The 16,859-nt window shown below is 40.5% G+C and overlaps 1 protein-coding gene across 1 annotated transcript in view; it reads left to right on the top strand.

The window, feature by feature from the left end:
* gpm6ba (glycoprotein M6Ba) overlaps positions 1-16,859 on the top strand; it is a 57,792-nt gene that overhangs the window by 518 nt on the left and 40,415 nt on the right. The window lies entirely within an intron of this gene.

Genomic DNA, 16,859 nt, shown 5'->3' on the forward strand with positions numbered 1-16,859 from the left:
AGAATCAGATTTATTGGCCAAGTTTGTTCACACACACAAGGAATTTGTTCCAGCTGCTAGTGTCTCTCTAGTAATCTCTAGAATGCTATAAATTTCCATTTATCTCATTTATAATCTTTTATACTTTTAATATCATCACTGTCACGCAAAATAACTCGTATCTCCAACATGGCAACGTTACTTTCCCAACTTTCAATAGAGGTCGATGTAAAAAGATTTAATTCCAGGTAATTTTTGAGCATTTTGGTCAATTCATCATGAAATTCTGACACGATGTAAAGAACAACTGCCAGATTTGCATTGTGTCAAAAAGTGAAAAACAGCAAAATTGGAAATACAGGGTTTGCACAATGCTAATTGGTGGGCTGTAAGCTTCCATTACTGGTTAGCAAAGCTAAAGAAGCAAACCTCGGATACCAAACATGCCTTAACCAATCGACTAGGTTTGGAGAACTGATTCTACCCCTTAAACTCTCAACCTTAAAACATCCTATGGCTTATTATTCAGGAACAACAAAGACCACATTACTAAATAAGTGACTGACGTACCCATTCTTATGTTATATGCATTAGTTATTTGTGCAATAGATGCTTGGACCCCCTGGCAGTGATGTGAAGGGTTAATATACTAACCACATCATTAGACTACAGTAAGTATGTGGATGTGTGTCTTTGTGTGGGATTTTATGAGTGTTGGCCTTAACCCCACATTAAATGGAGTGCATTCATGGGAAAGAATTCCTCGCCTCATTTGTCCTCCAAATGTGTTTGGAATGATAGTTTTCCCAAAAGTCATCTTGGGCCAGCACTTTAGAACCACTGAGGCTTGACAGCTTTTGGCCACACTTACCTGACTCTAGCTTTTCTGCATTGAGGATGGATATCACGCAGTCGGAATCAGTTCAATATGATGGTGTGGCTAAAAAAATTATTTACACAAATGTTGCAGCTATTAGTTCAGCTATCAGAGGTAATGGAATTTTAGAGTTGCTTGATCACATGTCAAGTTGTGATTGCATGTCAAATAAATGTGCAAACCTACAAAATTCAGACTTTACAACACTACTTCTGATTTTTGCTATGGGACATGCCAATCTGGTGGCTCTGAGCATTGCTTGATCTACATCGGCTTTATAGTTCCAGTGCAAAAGTTAGATGGATCACCTGGCCGTTTGCACAACTGTAGAAGATCAGCTAAGGACTATGTTATGTCCTGCTTCTTCAGTTTTGCAATGGAGCTGCAAAGCTAACGTAGCTAGCTTGTGGGTTCGATTCCCGGGCTCGGCAAGCTGCCACTGTTGGGTGCTTGAGCAAGGCCCTTTACCCTCTCTGCTCCCCGGGCGCTGGAGTTGGCTGCCCATCCCTCTGGTTGTGTGTGTACTCACTGCCCCTAACACACAGGTGTGTGTGTGTGTGTGTGTGTGTGTGTGTGTGTGTGTGTGCGTGTGTGTGTGTGTTCACTACCAGATGGGTTAAATGCAGAGGACACATTTCGCTGTCATACAAACCTCATAATGCCAAACTAAAGCTTTAATACTACTACTAATAATAATATTAAATAATCACTTTTTAAATGACAAATTATTACTGTTTCTTCTCTCTTTGCATGGTTGCAGGTGACATTTCGTTAGCCATTGTAAGGAATGCGCAATCCAGGCTCTTGCACTATAAGCATGTGTGCTCAGCATCCAGATTTAGGATCCTTCCCAAATTGGATTACGGCCTGGAATCTCCATGGAGATCTACATCTACTCCATTGTTCGAGTGTAAAGACAGGGGAGTGTCCTGTTGTGCGGTTTTACCTAAGTTGGATTAGCCCTATGGGCTTGATTTCCTGTCACAATAGCTGCCTTGATCTTGCTTATCACGAGCTGCGATAAAGCCTAGAAAGCTTCTTCTGTGGTCTGTTATGAGAAGAGCTGAGGATCCACAGGATGTGCTTACTCACTTTCCTTCCTATAGCTTAGGTCCTGGAAGACCATTATGATTGATCTTTGCTTCTCCTGCTTATTCCACCAATCATCAACATCAGCTATGTGAGATTCCTGCACAAGCTCTGTATTCAGACTGTAGTAAGTCTGATCTTAAAGCAATATTTTGATGAAAAATCTAATTTATTAGAATCCTCCTCAAACCATGACATGGAAGTTTTCTTCTGTAGTTGTGCACTGGACCTATGAGGCTAATGCTGACAAGCAAAACCTAAACTGTGTCTCAGACCCCGTCTACACCTGCTCAGTGCATGTGAGTAGTATCTGCATTGTATACTGGTGAGATTTTAGCCACATGCATTTACACTTGGTAGTCAAATGCGCTACAGATTGCTGTGTGGGACGGACTAAGCAAATTCGCTCATTGCTCAGCAATTATTACTGGTGTTTGGGTTGTACTGGGGGAGGGGTTTTGGCTGTTGAATGCATTAGACCACCTCCTGAAGCGGTTTGAGTGATCAGATTTGTATCTGGAATTAATGAGTCTTGGGTGCGTCTACACTGGCATCTTTATGTGGTTCGGCCTCATCCAGATATACTCCCGCTACTCAAGGCAGATGAAGTGACCGGGGTGCACGGTCGTCATTGCCTGAGACCACCTAGGGTTGTCAAATGATCTCTGGTAAGAGATGTTTATGTGGTTTCTTAAATGACACTGTGTCATGTAGTTTTAATGAAAGTACATCACACAGCTAAAGCAGCAGTACCAGCTCTCTGACAATGTTTGGGGTTTTTGCCTTTTTTCTCATTCGCTCTGTGGAAAAAGTGACCTAAGCTGTTAAGAGCTTTGTTTGTGCTTGTGCTGTGTGGGACGGAACAAAGTAATTTATTAGTGGCATTTAAGTGCCTCAAATGTCATGGCCAGTTTTGCATGGACTGCTAACGGTGTTCGAGCCGTCCTCACTGACCACCTGACCTACATTTGAAAGGAAAAAACAGGATAACATAACAAATCACCCACAAAGGTTTCATTAACATACAACAGCTATTTGCTTATGTTTGGTTAGGCCTACACTTTGCTTCAATGCTCAGCTTCAGCTGCAGGTATTCATCCTTGGTATGAAGAACACATTTTGCCTAAATAATGATTTGACTGTTTTATTTCCCAAACTGCTGTGAAAAATGACATATTAAACACCTTTGATTACCGCATTATTCCCAGGCTAGCGGGACTACTTTTGTTTGGAAAAAATGGTGCTGTCTGAACAGTTTCCTATTTAATGTACAGTATGGAAAACTGGGTGTCTCCAAACTTTTGTCAGCCATTATCAGTTGTAGTGCCAGTGAGTAATCCCAATGACTTACCATTACCTCCTTTAGCAGCATCAGTTACTTAGCAACAGAAAGCCCACCTGATCTTCCCTTATACGCTGCCTCACCTCGCCTTGCCTCGCCTCGCTCCCTGGCATTAAACACAGACTGAATCATGATGGCTGGAACGCATGTGACTCGGCCAGCCGTGTTATTGAATGTTATCTTCTGTGTGTTGCCTGCCAAAATACCTCAGATGGTTCAGATGGTCTGGTGCTATAAAGCAGAAGCCTAATACGATTGTTTTACAGGCCTGCTAGAGGCTGGGCTGTGGACATAAAGCAGACCACTAGAGGCTTCCAAGAAACGCTTTTGCTGATGGTGGTACATGTCACATTGTTTTTGAAGGCACTGCCACAAAATGCAGTTGTGATTGTATTAGCCATGATTGCTAGCTAGGCATATGAGGTGTATGCACACTGACCATAATGAAGAAGTGTCACCTGCCCTGGCTATTATTTTGTGTGGATCACTGGATGACCTTTACCCTTAAGTATAAGTTTGATAAGTTTGCTAGCTAACAGGAAAGGTCTTTATAGCTTATGCCATTGCTTATCATCACTGGATGGTTAGACTTTCTTGCTGCTTTTACAATTAAATTATTGTAAATTAGAGGATTTTGACTTGCTAGCTAAACATTTGTAGTGTACTATGCAAGTCACAAAGTTACGGCTTCTAAATCTAAACAGAGCATTGTGTATCTGTCATAGACCAGAATTGACATTTATTCATATATTGAAGTCTGAAATCTAGTGCTAGCTGCTTGTAGGCATTCCAGTTTTATGACTTGAGTAGTTCTCAAGTCATATGGGGGTTAAGGAGGTATTTGAGATTTAGTCAGAAACATGCATGCGTTTTGACGTGAAGCTTTACACTCCAAAAATCTCCATATTGGAGAATGATTTAAAAAAAGCTCAGTTTTTAATGACTAAAACAGCGTTTTCGTGTGGATATGAATCCAAAACCCCTTTTTAAAAATATCCCAGGGTGTGTGGATAGGGCATAAATATGCATTGAAAACTTGCCTTCATTTCTCAAGTACATTTGAGGTAAAACGGAGTACCACGTAAGTGTGATTATAGGGATAATTTACTGAACTATTCCTCTATTAAGGAAGATATTTGTGGGAAGGGCTGGTCTTTCATTAGTGTAAAATGGGCGCTGTATCAGTGTTGAATGGTGTGGTCCATTTCCCTGAGCAGACTGAGCTAGCCTTTAGCCATCCAGCTGAGCTGTAAACTGTGGAGTCCTGTACATGTGCAGTGAAGCATTAAGAAAAGGCTTCATTTGTTTGCTAATTGTTTTCTCTGGACTGCAGTTTAAACTGACTAATTGCTCATGTGTAGCACCTCTGTGTTTGGAGAAAGCATGTTGGCCTATGGATGCAAGGCTCGCTAAGAAAGTCCTAATGTAGTGCAACAGACACGTTTTCATAGCTATGAAACAAACAAACAAACAAACACTTCATAATTCCAACATGAAGCCATTATGCTTAGAATGCAGAATGGCTGATTTACTATCTACACTAAATGTCCAAATGTTTGTGGACACCCCTTCTAATGAATGCATTCAGCTTCTTTAAGTTGCACCCATTGCTGACACATATGTACAAATACATACACACACAGCTTATCTAGTCCCTGTAGAGAAGTACTGCCAATAGAATAGGACTCCCCCCCCCCCCCCCCCCCCCCGCCACTGGAACTGTGTTCTCTGGAACGATGGTTGGTGCTCCATCCAATACTTTTGGTATGGGTTGAGGATGAGGTGGGGTGGTGATCATCCAACATCCTGACCTCACTAACGCTCTAGTCTATGAAACGCAATCCAATCCTCACAGCAATGCTCCAGAAATCTGGTAGAGAGCCTTCTTCCCTGCACAGTAGCGACAGTTACTCCAACAGCAGAAGGATAGGCTCTTTTTTAATACCCTTAAATTTCGGGAGAAACTGAATGAATGAGCAGGTGTCCCCATACTTTTGTCTGTATAGTGTATTGTTACTTGACAATGACCAAAACACTCTACTCTACAGTACCATAGGCAGCATTTGCTTTGTTGCAGATAGTCCAAGACTGTGCAGTGCAGTGCAGTGCCGTGCCGTCGGATGTGTGGATGCAACATCCAGCATGCGACTGAAGCGTATAAGAGTATAGACACGCCCGCTCTCATGATGTCATAATGAGCTCTCCGTCTCAGCAAATCTGGGCCAAAAGGATTATGGGCTAGCGGGGAGGGATTTAAACCTGACAACAAAGATAATTTAGAGAGAGGGCACAGGGGAGTCAGAAAAGAGAAAGAGTCATGGCCTCCTTCGCTTTTCCTTGGCACTCTTGATCACGTCTGTTTAAGAGAGGAAATAAATTGCATATAGGAATATAGGGTCAATCGTGTCTGTTGACCCTGTCTATGTGTGTGTGTGCAAGCCTGTGTAGCTATGGCAGGCAGCTGAATGCACCCAACTGTACATTTCTGCTGTTTTTCGAGAACGTTAAGGGTTTGGGTTATAGTAAAACTCCTATGGGACGATATTTCACATGTCACGAGTCTTCATTGCCAATGCAGTTCAGCTGTAGATAGGCTTACACTGTCAAAATAAAGGGGTGATTCCACAAAAGCACCGTTAGAGAAGGAATTATCAGATGGTTGTTTAACGAACCATCTTTACAAAAGAGAAGAACCTTGTCACTGAAGAACATTTTCTACAGTGTAAAGAACCTCTATAGCAATTAAAGCTTTTCATTTTTTTTCCTGGAGCCAAATTTCCAAGCCAGGGATGATTTAGAGGCCTTTATTTCTAATGCACAAATGGGTAACTATAGTTAATACAGACAAATAATACGTCTTTAGTCCTCCTCCAAAAAGGTTCATTATGGCACAAAATGGTGCCTGTGGGAGCCAGTGCTTGGGGTGTTTGGGGACTGAGGGGAGTTTGGCCCCCTGGCGTGTTGCCCATGTTCCAGTTCACCCATCCATTCTTTGTGTGTTTGTCACCCCCTGTTCGCTCGAGGCTTGGGCCCCCCCTTCAAATGATGCGGCTTACTAAACAAAAACAAAAGCGTCTGGGGATCCCAGGAGCTGTTGAGAGGGAGAGTGTGTGTGTGTGTGAGTGTGTGTGTGTGTGTGTGTGTGTGACAGAGAGAGTGCAAAAAACAGAAGAGGAAAGTGTATTGAACCAAATTCAGGGAAAGCAGCATTGTCCTTGCTTGCTAAACCCTCTATTAGTTGCTAAGCGTACGATTACATCTAGCTTCCAACCAAAGAGCTTTTCATTTTAAGGCATATTTTAAGCAGCCTGCATTTCCCAGGCAGTAAGGAATACCGTCAGTATATGGTGAGCTGGAAGTGTCTTGTTCAAGTCTAGTTTTCAGAAGCTCTAGTTTCTCAACCCCACTCCCAGCCCACCTAATTCAACTAATCTGCTCATTAATAAGCCCTTTTAGAGTTTTAGGGGGTGGCAGGAATTCACTAAAATGTGCAGGGTGCCTCCAGGGAAGGGAACAGGGTGCCTCCAGGACCAGGGTTTGAGAAACACTGCATTACCGCACAGAACCCTAGGTTTATTATTCAGTTACCAGTCCTAATGCAGAAACCATTATAAATTATTTGGCAACCATTTAGTTTAGCGCATTTATGGCATCCCACAGGGCTATATTATAGGGTTTATGAAGTTGATGCTAATTCTGGCAATATTTATGAAAGTAAAAAACTGAAGGGTGGGCCTATACAAAGGGTGGTCTGCACTCTTGAAAATAAAGGGTTCTTTATTTTTAATGCGGCAGTAGAACCGATTTTGGTTTCACCAAAGAACCATATGTAGGGACATATGTGTGGATAAACTTTTAAAGGTTGTAAAGGTTTAGAAGTCAATGTAAAAGTTCTTTACTAGTTTAAAGGAGATCCACCCACATATCGTTTACAAAAATGGTTCTTTATATAATCGAAAATGGTTCTCGCTTGAGGAACCCTGTGTAGCACCTTTCATATTTAGGAGTGTATGCTTGAATTCATCAAACTACAACACAGGTCTTGTATTTTAGGTCAAAGATCCTTGCAGATTCTGGGAGTATGTTGCATCAGTTTAGTTTCCACCAACTCCCAAAGTCCTCTAGAATTAATAAATAAATGTGAACGCAGTTTTAACAGTGATGTAACCATAAGTAGTGCAAGAGGAGCGATCAGGCCGGAGCTCGTAGCACAAAACGTCATTATTGGATGGCTTTCATTATTGGTTTCACACCCATGATTCACCAGTAGCAACAATAACATAGTAATACACAGTATTTTACTCATTAACTGAAGTGGAAACATGCCACTTATTACCTTTAAATTCATTAAAGGTCATTTTTAAGTTCCTGTTTATTTCCTTCCCACTATGAATTTGTGAATTTGAGCCCACCATGAAGCTTTATTGAATCTCACCTCATTGTGCCAGACCTGAACTACTGATGGCTTTTAGTTACTGCGTCGCAAAGGACGCCCAGATCCAGCATTGAAAATGGGATAGTGGGATTACCTAAATCCGACAGCAGATAGAGCTCCTGTTGAGGCGTCGGCATGACGATGGAGAGACTGATAGCTGAGGTTGGGGTGGGGCAGTGGAGGGGAGGGAGGGTGGACATCAGAGGGCGCGTGGTGTTTTTAAGTGGGTCACTGTGACAGACCGTTACCCATTTGTTCCCTGTTTTGTTAGAATGAAAGGTAGGTCCAGAGTTCAGGGGTTTAAGGCACTCCCCTCCAAGCTCTGTTAGACCTTTAATGGCTTCTCAGAGTTTGCTGAAAGGATGGGTTAGGGCATGCTGTAGTGTCACTGCTGTTAGCCCCAAGTTGCTGTTTTGTTCTGGAGACAATTCCATTAAAAGCCTGAGAATTAACTTATAGCAGCTTTTCTGGCTTTGTCTGTCTGTATTGTAATGGAAGGCTCATGTGAAAAAATGAGGACACCCCAGGACACCTTTGTCCTTTTTTTAATGCATATTTAAACATCTGGACGTGTGACCTTCATTTGTCATTAATATTAATATAACTACCACACCCCAGTAGTGGCATAATCGCTTATGTGAAAAACACAGACATGAAATATGTGGCCCAATTCGCTGTGAGTGTATGTGCACACATGCACTACGCACATGGACACAGACAGATGTAACCATAGCAACCTTAGCGTACCACGAAAGTCCCAGTTCAATCAAAGCCAAGTTCAGAGGGCAGCATTGGTGTCACAACGTTTAGACACAGTGGTGTCGCTGCGACAACGACCTCCCGTGACCTGTCTGGTGTAATGTTCCCATGGCAACAGGGTCATGATCAAAAACACAGACTGTGTGTGTACATTAGTGGCTGACAGACAAGGTCCTGTGAAAGATGTTGACTTTGTACCGTGAATCCACTTCTAGCCCGCATAATGTTAACAGTGGCACTTAAATGAAAACTCCGGTGTATGTACTTCAGACATATCTGCCCATTGACTGCTATTAAAGAAAAACCAATGGGCGTTTTGTGGCAACTGAGTCTATGCTATAGATGAACCAAAAATACTGGGTTATTTCTTTAACACAGCTCACAAAGGGCTTAATAATTAACTAATGAGTTGTGAAGAGTGATGATCGTCAACAGAAATATTGACAGCACATTGACGGTGACCCTCATTTGGCTCTCCATGCAGCAAAGCATTTACAATAAACAAAATAGAACAATTATATTTTACCTACACTAATTTTAATTTAAATTTTTAACTGCAAATTCAGTTACAAAGTACCACAGGTGAAAGTTTTACACTATAGCTTGAATTTTCCATGATGGTAATACAACTACCATATAAATTATATTACTATATAATAATATAACAACCTGTTAACTTGTTAACATCCAGTTGTTTTTAGCGTATATTGGGTTGGAATATTGCCAAACTAGCGTGACAGTACCCCAAATTTTACTTTGTACTGGCGAGCAAATCTCTTTTCTTTTTTATTTGCATGAAAATCTAATTTACAGTCTTTTCAAGTGACGTTCAAAGTGTGTATATAGTGTGTACAGTGGCATGCAAAGGTCTTGGGTACCCCTGGTCAAAATGTAAAAGATGACCTTAGGCTTAGTTAGTCGAGTAAAAGATGACTTTGGGCTGCAGGACGATATGACCTCAAATCAGTATCACGATTAATTAAACATTTTACCTTGATTATAATTAATGAACGAGTAAATAATCTGCTCAAGTTGCTCAGTTGGCTTGAGTTTGAGTTCTCCCCTATGTTGCAGACTAAACACTAATAATTAAAAAAATCAACATGGGCAAGATTTAATTAATTAGGTTCTGAATGTCGGTTTTGATCAATTTTTGATTTAATTGCCCAGCGCTAGTGTTTTATATTTTGCTATTTACTGCACAGATATAACTAATTGATTGAAAGTTTTGCTTTAAGGCTATGTTACAAATGCCTACACAAGAAAAGATTATCTTAAGAATATTTTTTTTTTACTTTTTTTATATTAATATACTTAAGAGGATATTAGAGAAACATTTTTTGTATATTTTAAAACTCTTGGTTTCTTCTATATTTTAAAACTCCTGATTTCCAAAATGCATAAAGTTAAAGATGACCCATTTCCTTTATATTTTGAGCCAGATTCCTTTTTCATATTTCCATTTATATTTCTTTCACAGTTTCAAAATTACAAAAATAAATAAATAAAAGGCCTGAAGCAAACGTTTGTGCACCTGGCACAGTCAGTATTTAGTAACACCCGCATTGGCAAGTATCACAGCTCATCACATTAGTTTGGGGTTTTTGTGTGAATCCCTCAAATGGGTGGTCTGCTGCCTCTTAGCTGAAGTACTGAAACCTTGCCACAGTGCAGAGCTTAAGAGCAGCTCAGCATCAGGTTTAGTGTCTGAACTCTTAGGTTCTCAAATCAGTAATCAGTTTCTAACATATCTAGATTCTGGTTGGTTACTGTGCGCATTTGGCAGTGGCATGCCATCCACGTTAGTCATCTCCCATCCCTTTCCAAAAATGACTTCCTCTTGGGGCTCAACTAAGTTGTCCAAACAGCACCAATGCGTGCAGATCCAGCTCCAAGTTTCCATGAGTGGAACACGATAAATGCCTCTATCAGATTATTCAGTGAGCACATTTGTAGCATTAGCATAGTGCTGTTGTAGGTAGCCTATTTGAAGTCAAAAGTTTTAAAGCACCCAGACATGACTTGATTGGCCCTTTAAGTGGGGCAGCAGTGGGAACTGACTGTGGACTTTTTAATAGGGTTTCTGTTGTTCTTTATGGGGACTTCAAAAGAGGACCTTACTGTGTTCTGTGTGTCGTTTTTTTTCCACATTAACTCAGTTTGGAGCACATGAAAGAGGCGTAATGGCCTCGTTACTGGGAGGAAGATGTGTCCGTTGTGTCTGTCTGTTACGCATTAACCAAATACAGCCATCAGTATGTCTGAAAATCCAGCCTGTTTGCTTTCTCAACAAACACACAGTTTGGGTCAATATCGTTAGAGAGCAGACATGTTTATGAACGTTGTACAGCTTGTGCATTATAATGTGGTCCAGTTTTATTGTTTGGAGTATTTGTGGATTCGCTGAGGTCTGGCTTCAACTTTGGAGGGTTTTTTTTTTGTTTGTATTTTTTTACTCCATTGCAGAACCTGTGTGCAGAGATTGTGGCCTTTTTTCTCAGAGGACCTGTATATCTAAAAGCGACTACATAAGGCTTTATTAAAGATTCATAATTTAGCTAGAAATAGCACACGTCTAAGACTGGGAGCATTTATAATGCACCATTCCTAAGCCTGCTCACAATGAATAGTGTTGATACTGCCAAAACAATGCATACGTACCGACACTGATCTAATATCAACTTGTCTTTTCATTCTGCACAATTATTCAAGCAGTCCCTGGTTGGTGGACGTCTTTGCTAGATGTAGATACATCAGTAGACCACAGTGCTTTTGATGACAGGGTTGTGAGTTCGATACCCAGGTTGTAAAGCTGGTAATGTTGGGCCTTTGAGCAATGCTCCCTGGGCGCCGCAGCAATGGCTGCCCACCGCTCCAGACATGTGTGTTCACTGTCACTGAGCATAGTGTGTATATGTGTGTTCACTGCACAGATTGGTTAAAAGTGGAGGCCAATTTTATCTGTGTCCAACACTAATGGTAAATATGGTTGTTGTGTCTTGTCTTAACAGTGTTAACAGTCTTAAAATTTGCATCTATAATTCGTCCTACAACCAAAACTAAACATCTTAGACTGGAAAATAAAGAACTAGATGCTATTTAAATTATCATTATCTGGAAAATGAATGGTTTATTATAAATCATGACTTACTTATATAACATGATCTACATTTGCTGAGCTTTACGTATTATATAACATCCACAGAAGTTCATCCATAGCTTCAACAGGACACTGCATTTGCAGCTATTTATAGTGAGTCCTCAGTAGGGCCAAACGAACCCATTATAAAGTTCAATAACTGATTATCAGTTGATTTACCAGCTGCTGACTCTGTTGTTTTTAATGATTATTAGGCCCTGGAGGCCCATAGACTCTTCCACCATTCAACACCATTAGCCACTTTTATCGTTGGCCATTCTGCAAGCATTATGAGGGAGCTCTGACATTAAGTTCAGCTCATTCCTCTTCAGTTTCCACTGGCTCGTTATTGTCTCAGTTATCACTTGCAGACAATGTCTAGTCTTTAGCTCGACCTGCTGTCCATGTTAATCTCCACAATGGGCCAGATTCATTAAATGCACCGCTACACAGTCACATTTGACACACTTGCTCATTCGTAAACATGATATACTGGCTTGTTTTTACCACTTGCATGTTATGTGGCAGTACTGTGCCTTTCCCTCATTTGCATATGCCGGTAGCAATTCATAACACCACACCATCCTGCAAAAAAGTACCACATGAACCCATTTATTTCCCAATAAGACGTCAATATGAATGTAATCTGATTAACAAATTAGACACGTACGGAGGGCTTGGTGAGGAGCAGGAAGGGAAATTCAGACCAAGGGTGCGTCCCAACTGATGACTACTTACAAATACTAACTAGATTTTAAGTATGACGGTATGTAGGATAGATTAAAGTGTCAAATTTGAATATACTCTAATGTCCAAGATACATGCTTTTTACATGATACATAATTTTTCATCCCACAGTGTTTATTATTTGAAAACAAATAGCAGATAATGATGCAAATAGCAGATGGTAACTGGAGAACTTGCAGTGACGTATGAAGCAACACTTCATTACTTCCTATTAGTACAAAGAGGGTTGGCATGGTAGTATTTAATGTAGTTGTGCTGCATTCAATTTACCTGTCTTCCGACATTTGTACACAATTTCTAAACATTTCCAAAAAACAGTTAGCCAAAGACTTACTGTAAAAACAACTGGTTTTACAACCCTGTTATCCTGTGTTATGGTGAATCGGACAAAATTTCATCCTACCTTTTTTGGCTCAGGTTAGCATTGTTAGCAAGTTCATAACAATGCATAAATTTGGTAATTTGCGCATCCAATCACCATGAAAACACATCCTCAGATAGACGTTGGGCAGTACTGTATGTATGACTGATGCATAGAAGCACTAATGAACTGTATAATACTACTGTTGATGTACAGTGCGGGCATTTCGGGTTGTAAACTCAGGGTTGGTGAGGCTTTCCCAACTTTCCGTCTGCGAAATCAGAGTACTTGGAACTCGGAAAATCAGACATCCCAGTTCAAACTACGTATCATTCCCTGCCAAACTCACAGTATTAAGAAGAGTATATGGTCTATACCTTATAGGATTAATGTGTAGTACACAATTAAGATGCAGTCTAAATATTTTGGCAAGGAGTCAGACAATCCCTCGATTTCATTAATTGAGATAGAGTTAAAGGTGCAGCAGAACTGAATTTTTAATTACTAGGGGGCACACTAGCCAGGTTTTGAGCAGTGATAGTGTAATTTATTGACATAAAATTGATACAATCAAATATTTTTATCTCTAATTTTTCAGTTGTTTCTTTGTTGCTGTATTTAACCAAAGAAATCTGGATCTAGACTTTTCTTAGAATCGGTATCTCTTGTATTCTTTGGCTCAGGTGCTGAGTGCTGCTCATTACTATTCATTAGCTAATTGACATGTCAGTTTTGATTGCCTTTTACCGGGGACATGTGCTAATACACACCACAGTCCCCGTGACCCGGTGTATTTAGGCTAGAGCTGCATGAGATATAAACAAAATGCTAGTGTTATTATTACTCTATTGCTATTATATTATACAAACTACACTTATACATATTATTATTCATACTAGCGCTATTTATATTGCAGTACACCATGCAATATTTCGAAAACTCATGGGTGAATCAATAATGTAGTCAGGGATTTGGCTTATTAATACCATAATTTATAATATATAATATAATGCGATATAATATATATTAAATAATTATTTCAATATAATAATAAACTGTATATAATGTATATTACAAATGTACCTTGGTTTATGGTAATAGTCTGATTCATCCAAACACTCACTAAAACTCATATCACATAGTGAAAACTGTAACGGGTAAGAGGGCTTCTTTACATATTTGTAGCCTTCTGCAACATCAGTATTGGTTATACTGGGGTTTTGATACTAGTCACTATTAAGGCCAGCTGTTCAGTACATATTAACAGACAATAGAATGGACAGCCTTAGTCTAGGCTCAGAAAACCAAAGAGCATGTCTGTCCTAGAGGATTACGTGTTTGTTTCAGAGGAAAGGGTTCACAGTAGGGGGGTTTGGGAAGTCCCTGTTATGCTGGCAACTTCAAAATCCCTCCTTTTACTGATGCAAGAGGGAACCATGACCTGAGAAAGGATGTGTGTAAAGGCTTCAGGGCTTTGTAGTCAGAGCTTGACAGAGGGTGGAAATCAGCTAATTATCTTTAACTCTTTCTCAGGATGTACTAACAAATAGGTACAGGTTTGTTAGCATCCATTAAAAAAGAGGTGTGGTTTCATCCTAGGCTCTGTGGTTTGGTGATCTTCAAAAGCACATGTGTGAGAACGTTTGGAACATGGAGTTTTTCCTAAAAAGAGCATTTGCATTAAAAAAAACTTGTTTTTCTAAAATAGTGAGTTTATAGGAGAAGGAAGAACGTCTTTAGGGTTTAGATATTTTCGCTATCACGAATATAAATGGCAACAAGACCTTCTTAACTTTCAACTACGACATGGTGTACAACAAAACCATAAAAAAGGCCAACAATATGCATGAGTCTCTGTTATCTGTGTTGTATGTGTGTGCACAAACAGCTGAGTCCTTTTTTTTTTTTTAATGAGAGTCGAAACTGTGCCAGGCAGCTCTGTCCCTCAGCTACTAGACAAGGGCTTAATCTGCGATTGCGACCCACAAATTTAGAGATTATTCTGGTGTGTAACTGCACAACCACTCGTGAGATCCTCAGCGGGGCCTGCCTCGTCAGATCATTGGCCCCTCAGTAGTCAGCCGTCCCGCCTTCCTATGGCATCCCCTGAATCTGGTTGGCCAGAAAACTGTCACTTACAGATATGGCCATCTCTAACAGAAAGGGGTGGTACTTTTGGGGGCATCTGATTTGTCAAAGTAGGTCCAAACTAAGTGACAATATACTAATATACAATATTTTTCCTGGATCGGTACAATCATGAGATACAAAAAAGAACCTTCAAGGCCATTTACAACCCTGTTATTTGACCCTCGTTTTTTTCTTTTATAGTGGGCTCATGAATAATTTGATTCGCTCTGCTCTGATTGGCTGATTGGTACAGCCGAAAACGTAATGATTATTTGATTAGTTATTCCAGTCCATGCAGGTCTTAGTGGATGGTGCTGCTTTTTTGTTGGCCAGTTATTACAGCTAGCTAGCTTTTAGCCTAGCAGGGATACCTGCTCATTTATTGTGTTTTCGCTTCCTCGTGATTCCTCATGCACCACTTTCGTCATTCAGCCATTTCCGCAAAGCAGATTTGAGTCTGATGGTGATATTCTTGCTCACAAATGTTACTGATGCACAACTGTGTCAAAAAGACTGTCTTAGAAAGCTAAATACAAAAGTAACAAAAGCACCAGATTTTCATGAATTGGCTTCCTGTTGCTGCACCAGTCTGGATCAATCAGTGTTTTTTGAACCAATATCGATCTCTGATCGTCGATCGACTGATTGCTGATACCTTGCTGTCTTGCAAGATGAAATGTACTGTTTTGTTTTTTGATTTGCACTGTGTAGCTCAGAGTGTGATTAGCTATCTTTGCTAGCTCTGCTGTGTTCTGATACTCACTGTACTAGGTCATACTGTACTGTGTTGTCTGCAGTCATGAGTGAGGTCCGTATTGTCATCTAGCGGATCCACCCATTCTTCTTGGCAGATTTGCTCCAGATTGGTTGGATGATGTTTGTGGACCACTGGCTGGATTAAAGCTCTGGAAATTCACCATTTTGTTGATCAACTACTCCTGTGTTGTTACTCCTGTGCCTTGTGCTTTGGATTCATTGCCCTGCTGAAACTAAGTTTGAAGCCTTAGTTCTTCCCACATACAGGGATATGGAAGAACTAAGGATATGGCACAAATGCGGACCGTCATGAGGGCCCTGAGCATGGGTTTGAGAAGCACTGCACCATGAGAAACAGACATTCAACAAGAATTTATAAATAAAGTGGGCCATAGCTCTCTAGACATACACACTGAGTTGTTTTACGGCCCTCATAGCTGCAGCCTTTCCCTTTAAACCCTTTCCAGTGTGTATAGTCTATTTTTTGTATATGAACGTTCCCCTATGGTTCAAGATGATGAAGATTCATTTCTGAGCTTTAAAAAAGAGCTTAAGTCTTTCACCTCTCCAGCCCCCGAGAATGGGACAACCATGAGTTAGTGCTGATCTGAGATCAATCCTATTTGTCCCAAACATAAATCTGGCCTTGCAATCTAATGGCTAGTAACTGACTCAGGGTCACCGCTGTGTATAACCAGGAAAGCACTGCCTCCTGTCTAAACGGCCTGGGCCTGCTGAAATATGGGCTCACGTACTCTCTAAGAGTCTATCGGCACCTTAATTGGTAATGATGATGATGTTAAGGGATTCAGCAAGGCCTCCTGTTTTGTTTAGTTTTTTTGTCGTCCTGTTGGACAGTTGTGCTCAGACATACGCCTGTGTATGGATAGCTGCAACTGAGGCAGCATAAGGGCCACGTGCATGAGATTTAATACTATTTAAGAGGATTCGAGGCAGATGGCATCCTTTTGTTTGAGTGTGGGGTTTATTATTAGAGAACGGAGGTGCGCTGAAGTGTGGACAGTAACGCTGGCCTAGTTTGTTCTGCAAATGGCGCGTTATTGCCTGGAATATTTAGACATCACACATGCTTCAACTCTCACAAACTTCCCAAGAGAGGTTTAGTCATATAGAGTCACTCACAGTTTTCTTTCCAGTGAATTTTAAAGGCTCTTGTTTTATTGGTTTTTACAGTCATTAAAACTGAAAATATAGGTGCTACGAATAGGTCATTTATCTCTTTCT

This window comes from Salminus brasiliensis, chromosome 15 (genome assembly GCF_030463535.1).
Source record: "Salminus brasiliensis chromosome 15, fSalBra1.hap2, whole genome shotgun sequence".
Taxonomy (NCBI): Eukaryota; Metazoa; Chordata; class Actinopteri; order Characiformes; family Bryconidae; genus Salminus; species Salminus brasiliensis.